Here is a 9,864-nt window from a genome sequence, read left to right as displayed (position 1 = left end):
TGCCCAGACCCATCTTTTTTTTTTTTTTAATTTTATTTTATTTTTAAACTTTACATAATTGTATTAGTTTTGCCAAATATCAAAATGAATCCGCCACAGGTATACATGTGTTCCCCACCCTGAACCCTCCTCCCTCCTCCCTCCCCATACCATCCCTCTGGGTCGTCCCAGTGCACTAGCCCCAAGCATCCAGTATCGTGCATTGAACCTGGACTGGCAACTCGTTTCATACATGATATTTTACATGTTTCAATGCCATTCTCCCAAATCTTCCCACCCTCTCCCTCTCCCACAGAGTCCATAAGACTGTTCTATACATCAGTGTCTCTTGCTGTCTCGTACACAGGGTTATTGTTACCATCTTTCTAAATTCCATATATATGCGTTAGTATACTGTATTGGTGTTTTTCTTTCTGGCTTACTTCACTCTGTATAATAGGCTCCAGTTTCATCCATCTCATTAGAACTGATTCAAATGTATTCTTTTTAATGGCTGAGTAATACTCCATTGTGTATATGTACCATAGCTTTCTTATCCATTCATCTGCTGATGGACATCTAGGTTGCTTCCATGTCCTGGCTATTATAAACAGTGCTGCGATGAACATTGGGGTACACGTGTCTCTTTCCCTTCTGGTTTCCTCAGTGTGTATGCCTAGCAGTGGGATAGCTGGATCATAAGGCGGTTCTATTTCCAGTTTTTAAGGAATCTCCACACTGTTCTCCATAGTGGCTGTACTAGTTTGCATTCCCACCAACAGTGTAAGAGGGTTCCCTTTTCTCCACACCCTCTCCAGCATTTATTACTTGTAAATTTTTGGATCGCAGCCATTCTGACTGGTGTGAAATGGTACCTCATAGTGGTTTTGATTTGCATTTCTCTGATAATGAGTGATGTTGAGCATCTTTTCACGTGTTTGTTAGCCATCTGTATGTCTTCTTTGGAGAAATGTCTATTTAGTTCTTTGGCCCATTTTTTGATTGGGTCATTTATTTTTCTGGGGTTGAGCTGTAGGAGTTGCTTATATATTTTTGAGATTAGTTGTTTGTCAGTTGCTTCATTTGCTATTATTTTCTCCCATTCTGAAGGCTGTCTTTTCACCTTGCTAATAGTTTCCTTTGATGTGCAGAAGCTTTTAAGGTTAATTAGGTCCCATTTGTTTATTTTTGCTTTTATTTCCAATATTCTGGGAGGTGGGCCAGACCCATCTTTAAGGCATTAATATCCTGTTACAGGAGTGTTGGCTACTGAGGACTCCCAGACGAATTCCTCTTCAGGTGCTGCCCACTGCCAAAGGAAGCTGCCTCAACCAACATCGTCTCCCCACCCCTAGGAAAACTCATATGCAAAAACTGGCCCACATACAGGGGTACAACTGCTCCCTCATTTCAACTCGAGAATCTTTGAAAGAATATCCTAGCTCTAAAGCTCTCCATGCAATTGGAGCGGCCTTTGTTGCCACTGCATCGCGATACAACTTCTCCTTCTGCCCAGTCCCACTTCTTATGCTTCCAGAAGGTGTTGATCCTTAAGCCACTTCCTAGTAAATTTTCTGCTGCTGCTGCTAAGCTACTTCAGTCATGTCCGACTCTGTGCGACCCCATAGACAGCAGCCCATGAGGCTTCCCCCTCTCTGGGATTCTCCAGGCAAGAACACTGGAGTGGGTTGCCATTTCCTTCTCCAATGCATGAAAGTGAAAAGTGAAAGTGAAGAGTAATCTCTATTTCAGAGTCGGTTTCCTCAGAAACCTGTGCCCTGTGAGAATTCTCTGGTCATAATCAAACCACCACTTTTAGTTATCATTTAATAATCTAAAATGTTGATGGTGACATTAATCATAACAGACTAACTTCTGTAATAAACAATATCAAACTGTTAGTGATGTAATCCAGTAAAAATCTGCTTCTTATCCAACACTGTATAGTGCACTATAGTTCAGAGGGGAGAGGGACAGTCATTCAGGATCCAGACTGCTTCCGGTTTTGGGCTTCACTCATTTCTAGGAGTCCTGTCCTTCAACTGAAAGGTGAGGGAAAAAATGAGAACAATGCAGGAAGGTTTGATGGGTTGAAAGAGTGCACATCAATTGTACTAACCTTCCTTTAGCCAGAACTCTTATCATATGGCTGCGCTAAGATAGGGAGGCTGAGGATCAGCAGTTTCTGCTATTCATTTATAGAATTCTTGTGATTTTCATACGTTCCATTTTCCATGAAATGTGACATTCTTGTATCAATCTTCAACTTGTAAGGACTGAAAATTTCATCTTTATTAAAGAGTTTAAAAGATTCATGGTGTCTCCCCTTTGATAAAAGTCTCTGTATGGTGTGGGTGTGCATGTGTGCAGATGCATGTGTGTGTGTGTGTGTGTATCTTTAACAAATAAGGGGTATTTTTAAATAGCAATATTTTTAAAAAACAGAACAATGATATATATCATCTTCACACCCAATAAAATTAAAGATGATTCTTTAACATATACAATATTCAGTATGTGTACACATTCTGACTGTTCCTCAAAAGTCTCTTTCTGAAGTTCTGTTAATTCCTGGACAGGTACTGATGGTTGTGTCAGAGTTCAGCAAAGTCTTCCCAAAACTTCTGCAGGATCCACTTATTTCTTCTCTTTGAACTCCTCTGAAGGCCTTTGTCACATTCAAAGCCATGCCTATTTAAAAACCATAAACTAAACGTGCCTGGATTCTCTAACATCAACTGATATTTTACTTATATTTTCTTTTCCTTCTTCAGATAGTCTTCATCCACTTCCTTAGTTATCACTCTTTTAAACATGGCTCTGGCTAGCCCTTCAACAGCAACTCTTACAAATGCCAAGACTTGGGGCCACTCCTATTACAGTCTTTCCAGGTCTAACATGATTTATAGGAAACTGCTTCTATAGTCTGAGAAAAACCACTTTTTAAAAAAGGATTAAATCTTTAAGTTCAATAATAAGGGTATATGTTTACTCAATGACTTGTTTCAAATAGCACCTTATATCTTCAGATTGTATTTGGGATCTTATGTAAAACCAAGTGAATTGATTTCAAAATGAAATCTTAAATTTCTATTTTTTTTTTACAGCTTCTACTGTAGTACAAATACTTCTCATCAAGAGGTTAGAAAATAAATTAAAATGACTGACCCAAGCTACTTTACATCTTTAGCCTCATTTCTTCCAGTACTTGGTTAAAGGTAAAACGAAGCTTGATAGGAGATTGCTAAAAATAATTTCTAGAAGCCAACTGATAATAAATCTACTAGTGAGACTATTTTAAATTCTATACCCTTGTGGGAATTTGAACCTTAGGGACTTCAGCTTCTGCTATAAACTCTGTCAAAGCACATATTCAAACCCTAACCTTTGATCCATTTTCTGCACATGACAATGTCCTACAGAGTTCAAGACAGTAGTAACATCCATAAGTGCTATGTCACTTGTATTTATTGGGATTTTTGGCTGCAGAAAGGAGAAAGTTCAGCTTCAACTAGCTGAAACATTGAAGTGAATTTATGGATTATGTTACAGGAAAACTCAGAAATAGATATGACTTCAGGTAAGCTTTCACTCAGCCCAGCAGGTCAAGAATCAGGACAAGCACCCAGTTTCTCTCCCTCAAAATTTTGGCTCTGCTTTGTCAATGTTGAGTCTATTTTTTTCACCAGGCCCTCACTTTGTGGTCACAAAGATGGTTGCTAACAACTCTGGAGTTAACTTCTTCAGGTTCATTTTCTAGCAGAAAAGTGGGAGTTTGTTTACCTAATTACTCAAACCAGTTCTGAGAACGGAGACTCTTTGCACCTTACTGGAATATTTTCATCTCTGAAACAATCATTGGGTCAGGGGGATGAAATCTACTGACTGGCTTATACTAATCAGGGCCTACCCTTGGAGCTGTTGGAGGAGGGGTCAGTCCCATTCAAACTGTATAATTGAGAAATTCAAGGTATTACTAGGAAGAAAGAAGAGATTATTGAGAAGGAAGCAACATATGTTCACTACAATACCAAATCTAAATTGACTGACTTGGGCATTCTATCAAAATAAAATACAAAGTAAATTATAGCTTTAAATAAATTGGGCTTTTGCTTTGTCACACCTGTCCTCAAAGGAATTCCCCACTGATGTCCCTACCAAGGGTGAACATCTCTGCACAATGTTCAAAGCCCATCACAATAATATCCACCTTCAAGGTGTACATCTCTTATCAGCTATGTCTCTTCAATCTCCCTCCTGCAAACACTGGTGAATCTATACTTTTGTGAAAAAAAAATCTGATTATAAAAACAATACATGCTAACTTAAAGGTCAAGCAATACTGAAGTGACTAAAGTAGAACACAGAAGTCCACCATATTTAGAGTGAGCATTAGAGACAGAATACAGATGTCTGGTTGTACACATCCACATGGGTTTAAGGCAGAAATCATGACTTTTACATTTTAACTGGGCTGTCCTGCCTCTTGTCAAAATGGCTTCATCAAGTGGTTGTATCAAAAATATCCTACTTCTGTTTGTGTTTTTTGTTGTTGTTGTTGTTGCCTTGTTTCCTTTCTTCTCTGCTATTTAGATCTCTGTCTATATGGATCCCAGTCATCTTTCAGGGCCTAGCTTGATCCCTACTCCCTTTTTAAAACTGAACTTCTTCAATGGTCATAAACAAAATATAAAAACATAAAGGGTATTTAAAAAATTCTTTTCTGACTTCTCTAGTTCAAATGGACTTTCTTCTCTACTTGGAGCCTATACTACACAATCAGCATGTAACTACAAATTATTTATATAGTTTGTTATTGTTCCATATGTGTAGGAGTAGGTGAGAAGGATGTGGGTGGAACTGTTTTATGGAGTCCTGGGCTGGGGTGTGGACTTACAGAATCATGACATAGCAATGAGTACAAGGGAGGTGTGGAAACAGCTAGCTCTGGGAAATTACAGAAAACTGGGCCATAAATTTAAAGCAGGGGTCTGAATCAACTCCTGAAGTAGGCTTTGTACACAAGCTAGAAGTCAGAACAAGGCAGTATGTCAAGGCCAAGAATTTGGTTAGATATCTGGAAATGTACAGGAATGGGAGAGGGTATATCAGGGCATAGATTAACAATGAAAATGATGCTATATTATGCTTAATTAAAATAATGTGTGAAACATAATTGATGTATAACATCAAAAATATCAAAACAACACAAAAATTGCTCAATTTTACCCCGAATTGAAAATGTGACTATCTTTTGGCTCAGCAATTCTACTTCTAGGATGTTATCCTATAGAACAATTCACACAACAGGACAAAATGAATGTATTCAACACTGTTGATAAGAGCAAGAAATAAAATGGAAACAACCCAAATAATTATCTACATGCTTATCTGCCTATACTCTACTATTCAAACATACAGTGGAATAATAACCAGCTACTAAAACAGAGGTAGATCTGTGAACATTGTCATGGAAAGGGGTCCAAAATATATTTTAAAAGAAACTTTCAGAACAATATATAAAGCATGACTTCTTTAAAATATAAATTATAGGCATTACTCATATGTTAAATGAGTTTTTAAAAAGTTTTTGAAAGCATAATCATCTATTTGTATGAAAATCACCTAAGGTACCTAGAGTACATGTTAAAAATACATATTCTTGGACTTCATATAAGATCTCCTGATCTATTAGACCATATAAGATCTTTACTGAACTACATACTAGACCTACTGAATCATAGTCTCTGGTGACTGAACCCTAGACTCTGCATAACAATCAACCCACATGAATCTTGTGCCCAATACAGAGGATTACTGGATTGATATAGTATTAACAGGGGTTCCACCCAAGCCAAGGAACTTGGAGGGCAAGCAAGGGTGAGGGAGCATGTGAGAGGTCGAGGGGTGTGGGGTGGAGGGCTGAGAGTTTTCCCTTTCATTTTACCTTATACTCTTTTGCATTTAAAAATTTTCTATGAGAATTCATTACTTAGTAATTATCCCTGATTGAGAACTAAGATCTCATATGCCCCAGGGTGTGGCCTCCCCCAAAAAAGAAGAAGAAATATATGAAATAGATATGGCTATTAAAAATTATAAATATATGGGACTTCCCTGATGGCACAGTAGATAAGAATCCACCTGCCAATGCAGAGGACAGGAGTTCAATCCCTAGTCCAGAAGATTCCACACAGAGCAAGTAAGCCCATGCACAACTACTGAGACCTTGCTTAAAGCCTGCATGCCTCAACAAGAGAAGTCACCACAATAAGTTCATGCAACTAGCCCCACTCTCCGCAACTAGAGAAAGCTCTTGAATTAATAACTGTTGTCAGTTCAGTTCAGTTGCTCAGTCATGTCCGACTCTTTGTGACCCCATGGACTGCAGCCCACCAGGTTTCCCTGTCCATCACCAACTCCTGGAGTTCACTCAAACTCATGTCCATTGAGTCAGTGATGACATCCAACCATCTCATCCTCTGTCGTCCCCTTCTCCTCCTGCCTTCAATCTTTCCCAGCTTCAGGGTCTTTTCAAATGAGTCAGTTCTTCACATCAGGTGGCCAAAGTATTGGAATTTCAGCTTCAATAACTAGTGTAATAATATATAAAATAACTATTGTAAGGATATAGAAATGATTTTCACTTTGGATATATTACTCCAAATGGTGAAAAGACCATTTCTTGTTATTTATGAGTTATATTCATCAAATTACTGAAAATCTGATTTAAGGGAAAACCTCTATACTTCCATTTTTGAGAGGAATCAGTCATGTAAATTAAAAGGCAAACACTTCATGAACAAGTATAAGGATTAGGAATACTTCAAAGCAGACAATAATTGAATATGATACCACATTATTGATATTCCTATACAGATCTAAGTCCCATATAGACCTTAAAAGGCCTTAAAATTAGCTCTCTACCAAAAGTTTACTGTTAATATAATCCAAGACACTATCAAAAGGTATAGATGAAAGTATACTATCAAAATAAGTTTGATAAGTAGACAATTGAAAAGTATACATGAAAGAATTATAACCAAGAAGATGGACTAGATAAACAACCAATCAATGTCTATTCAGTACCTAGTCCCTAAGTGGCCAGTGTTTAGAAAATACCAAATTATGGAAATTCAGGCATAATCAATAGTTCTCAACCACTTATACATATATTTCAGAATCTTCCTGATGAGTTTTTTAAAAACAGACCACATTAAGCTCCCCACCCCTAGAAATTTTAAACTGTTAGGCCTGAAGTAAAATTTGTGCTTATGCATTTTTATTAAAATACTTCTTAAATGTGTCTGATGATCCTGGCTGGGGGAGAATCACTCAGACAGAGCAGTCATTATAGATTGGATTGAGCGGACAAAATACCATAAAGAAAGCCCGCATACCTACAGCTGTGCTTTGCCACATGGAAAAGTTTTAGACAGAGAATAATATGGGACTTTCCTGGTGGTCCAGTGGTTAGGACTCTGTGCTTCCACTGTGGGGGTCATAGGTTCAATCCGTGGTCGGGGAAATAAGATCCCACAAGCCATGCAGCACAGACTAAAAAAGAGGAGAGTGAATTATTTACTCTTTGAGCATAAACTGAGGTGGGAATGGGCAAGGTATTGTTTGGGAGAGAGCAGGCTGGCCATTCTCCAGTGAATTCAAGGTAAATAAAGATGGTAGTGTATACTGAATGAGGTAATTACAAGGTAATTGTTGACTTTAAAAAATATAATACAGTAGAGGACTGAATCCAGGTCTAGGGGTTAGGAAATGAGTGATGTGGAATCAAGGTAGTGAGTATTTAAAGCAGTCATTTGAGAATTTTGCAGGGGAGGGAAAGAAAAAAATAGAATGGAATTTGAATAGGAAGAGAAGGATCAAGAAAATTTTTTTCCAAGACAAAGGAGTCTGAAAATGTTTGCAGGCAGGAAGAGAAATCCAACAGAGAAGAAAAAAGCAGATATTATAGAGTGGGTACAATTGGGATTCATATCTCCCAAGTGTTTTTAATGTATTTGTTAAAGGACTAAAATATATTACAGTAAAATTATACCAGTTTAATTAAACTGGTATAGAATTAAAATTTGAGTAAATTTAATGGCAATGGGAATCACTGACAACCAGAGTCTCCCAAACAGCCTAGGACAGAAAGTAGACAATAAAGTCAAAGAAAGTTTCTATCAACTCTATTATCCTTCCGTTCGATCCTAAATTACAAATTTTGTGGAAGTAACTTAGATGCAAACATTGAATGGAAAATTTCAAATAAGCAGATGTAGACAAGTACACATAATTTGAGCTAGAACTGAAGCCAGGTCCTTCCTCTGCTCTTTGCCAGAGGAGCAGGTAACTGGTTCCAGTAAGTGCTGCCCTCTGCTTCAAATCTTGCTCACTGACTTAATAGCCTCTTTCTTGGAATAATCTCTTAATGTTTATGTACTAATGACTCCAAAGCAGACAAAAAAAAAATTTAATCTAGACTTTATAAGGAGATTGGCTTGGCTTTATTACAGAAACTATGATTTTTTTGAAATGGTTTATCAATTCAGGATAGGGTAGGACAACAGCAGCCACTATTAAAAGGATATGACTTGATGGAAATTATCCTTGAGCAAATTATTCTGTAAATTAAGGTAGGAAGGACTTAAGTGGGCAAAAGAATACAGACGGGTCTGTTAAGCTCTTGCTATCCTCTCAGATATGAGTTGTTGAGGGTCAGAGCCAAATTGCAAAGTGTGTTTAATTTTATATCACTGGATATAAAATTTCATCTAATGATTTGAAGATTACAGTAAAGCATTAGGCTATGTTTTACAGGGTGGTTTACTCTCTTTTTTTAACTTGATTGTACTTATAAAATGTTGTCACATTTTATTATTTCATTTGATCCTCATGAAAATTTTCTGCAATGGAGAGAATAGAAGTTATTTTTCCAGGCTGTTTAAGAAAGTAACCGAGATTTGGAGCAGTTTAACAAGTTAATTCATTGAACAAATGTCTGAGTGCCTACTATATTCCAGTCACTGTTCTAGTCAGGGTTATATAGTTTGCTAACGCTGGAGCCAGAGTCAGAATTCTTGATCTAGGATGTTGATGGAAACGTAGCTGCACTGCATTTATTTACCCGTGCTCTTCAGAAGGCCACTGGCACAAGGCCCAAGATGCAAGTCTTGGGAAATACAAATGCTGGGTGGGGCATACAGAAAAACATACGCCTTTTGGGTATGACCTATAAAGGAAAGGTTTTTATGTTTGACAAGTAGCACATCTCATACATTTTTTATAGAGCAGGATAATGTATATATTTTTTAAATACCTTTGACTATGGATTAAAGGTTTAGGCTTCTTAATTATATAGCCCACGGAGGGCAAGGTATGTGTCAGCAACCATGATAAAACACATTTATGAAGCAATTTTAAATTTAATAGGTGTATAGCTTGATTTATTTGTATTCTTTAAAGAATTTGCAAGCCAATACATAGATACTTTATACCTCAGTCATAGAGACATCAGAGGTGTTCTACTAGACAGAAGCTCAAAGAGTTCCGATAAAACGCTCAAGATAATTAAAAAAAACCAAAACAAATCCTGATTTGGTCAAATCTCATTTTGAAACAGAGGTCCTAAATTGAGATTTACAGTAATGTCATTTCTGATATGTAAAAGCTGGTTTTCAAAGTTGTCTGCCTAGTGTTTTTCTCACAGACATTATTTTTACTTTAGACTGGATCTAAGAAACTTTGTTCTTTGACAAGTATGCCTTCAATACATTTAAGTTACAGAGTCCAAATCTTTCTCAACAAATTTTTTAGGGTCTACTTGACTTGATTATATTAGGATAAAAACTCTAGCTATTTGCATATACTCCTACACACACTTAA

Source organism: Bubalus bubalis, chromosome 19 (assembly GCF_019923935.1).
Source record: "Bubalus bubalis isolate 160015118507 breed Murrah chromosome 19, NDDB_SH_1, whole genome shotgun sequence".
Classification (NCBI taxonomy): Eukaryota; Metazoa; Chordata; class Mammalia; order Artiodactyla; family Bovidae; genus Bubalus; species Bubalus bubalis.
Note: the sequence above shows the minus strand (reverse complement) of the source record.